Raw genomic sequence first — 2,168 nt, forward strand, 5'->3', positions numbered from 1 at the left:
CTTTTGATATGATGACTGACGGAATATCTTTAGACTATATTTTTGCTGGTGGGTCTCTTTATTACGTATGTATACTTCATAATTACAACTATAATGGTTCGGAAAAAATTACTATATGTACCGCATTATCACCAGTTTTCAGTGAGACAAAGCCTGCCTGCACCCCTAAGTGCTCCAAGGGGCAGCGAGTGGCGGGAACATGAGTGGGCGAGGGTGGGCAGGCGTGCAACAGGTCATGGTGGGTCGGGAAAGATCATGGTACCCTAGCCAGATTGGTACCCTGGCTGGGAATTTCTCTGCAGTCCTATTCACGGATTTTTCACATTCTTTCAGCCCTTGTGGGACAGTGCGATCTTTTTCGATCTCTTGGCATTTCTTCTCCCAATTTCTTCGCGAGTCCGATAATGGCTTGGTGTGTAAAAGGAAAGGAAAAGAAAAGAAAAGCTCGCATTATTTGGCTTTAGGGAAGAAACCTCAAAGTATCCAGGTTATGCCAGGGCTCAGTGGCCGCTATTACATGGTGGTCATATATAGAGGGGCTTCGCTCACCCTTTGGCTCTCTGCTCACCTCTGCGACACCAAGTCTTAGGATGTTACGAAAAGTTACATAGATGTGCTCCCTTCCCTGGAAAGCCATACGTCTCGCTATGAAATAGATTGAAGGAATGCCGTTGTCTGATATGCAAGAGCCAGCGATCTCTCTCGATTTGAGGCGCAAAAGAGTGAATAAAAGCCGGGAAGATGAAGTGCCCGGCGAGATGAGAGAAGATCCTGCTCAGCCATGCCCGTGCCCTCAGGGTAGGTCGGGCCATTCAAAGTGAGGAACCCATTTACCCTCACGATCGGCCTCATCACGAACAGATAGGAACATGGATGCTATTTCGACCAATAAACAGGCCAAAGTGCGTGTTTATTTTTATTCAAGGCTTTCTGGTCATTAACAAACAGTGGCGAGCCGGCAGAGGAGCACAATGGGATAAAGGAGGCGAGTGGATCCTCTGCCCGTGCCAAGCCGAGGGACACCTGAGTTCGTATACCTTGTTGAGGCCCCAAGAAACATCCATTCCGCCGCTGAAATGGTTCGTAAATCGCAGACGGAATCGACTGCACGCTTCTTTTTAGAAACAAACCTCCCTGGAAAAATCTGCCATGGTTTACTGTCATACGAGAAAGCGAAGGATACAGAAGAACATAAATGTATATTTTCATTCTCCTTCGGAATAACTCCTTCGGATGAAGCGAACAACCACAAGCAAATGTATACAATGAAAAACTATAATTCCGCTATGGAATAAGAATATATTCGCACTGCTCTCCAAAATTTCCAAACTGGGTGGTGAGACTGTGCCAGAATTACCAAGCAGACTTAGTACACTTAAAGAGAGAATTTAAACCCTCCGCCCAGAGAGAAGGAACTTTAGACTCTCGCTTCATTCTCGCGAGCGAAGTGGAGGCGAAGGTGAGATTTTGTGAATCGGAAGTGTAATGTGACTCGATCCTCGGGATTTTAAGGCTATTTTCTCCTCTGGCTCGGGGGATTCACTGAGGATACGTTTGGGAGAGCGAGAAGAAGGCATGAGTGAGTGTTTGTGGCAGGAAGGAGAGGTGGAAGTGTGAGAATTGGCCATTGGGTTGAACTTCTTCAACTTGGATGCGAAAAAACATCTTTTTGAGGTGAGTTAAAAGTCTTAAGATTTTTTTTCTATCTGGGAAGGAAGGGTGTAGTAAGGAAGTTAAAGGTAATATATGTCTAGTCTGCAGAGAGGAAAATAAAATAGATTGCCGTAATCAGTGTATGTGTAATCTAGTTTGTATCTTCTTAATCTCATGTCAATTTTTTTTCAGAACTTTACTTAAATTAAATGTTTTTCCTCGATTTTGATCAAGGAATTTTTATGTCCCATAGTCAAGGAAGGGTATTATGATATTGCAATGTTCTATGGGAGTGTTTAGCTAGGGGGAAGTTGATATATTGGTTGTATTTTATTTTACTCTCAAATGCTCATTGTTATTAATTCTTAAATCAAATAAAGAATTTCCTCTCCATTTCTTATTATTTTTCAAGTTATTACAACCCATTTAAGCACTTATGTTTGATCTCCTTGTGTTTTTTTTTCATTTAACATATTTTCTCTCTTTTGATTTGGATAGATGACTGTATATAAAGA

The 2,168-nt window shown here is 42.4% G+C and overlaps 1 protein-coding gene across 1 annotated transcript in view; it reads left to right on the top strand.

The window, feature by feature from the left end:
- Positions 1-1,419: 1,419 nt before the first annotated feature.
- Positions 1,420-2,168, top strand: part of LOC119591517 (protein lines-like) — a 9,358-nt gene continuing 8,609 nt past the window's right edge. Inside the window, exon 1 of the mRNA XM_037940266.1 lies at positions 1,420-1,674. The gene's annotated coding sequence lies outside the window, so the exon portion shown is untranslated. The remainder of the gene's footprint in view (positions 1,675-2,168) is intronic.

This window comes from Penaeus monodon, chromosome 28, assembly GCF_015228065.2.
Source record: "Penaeus monodon isolate SGIC_2016 chromosome 28, NSTDA_Pmon_1, whole genome shotgun sequence".
NCBI lineage: Eukaryota > Metazoa > Arthropoda > Malacostraca > Decapoda > Penaeidae > Penaeus > Penaeus monodon.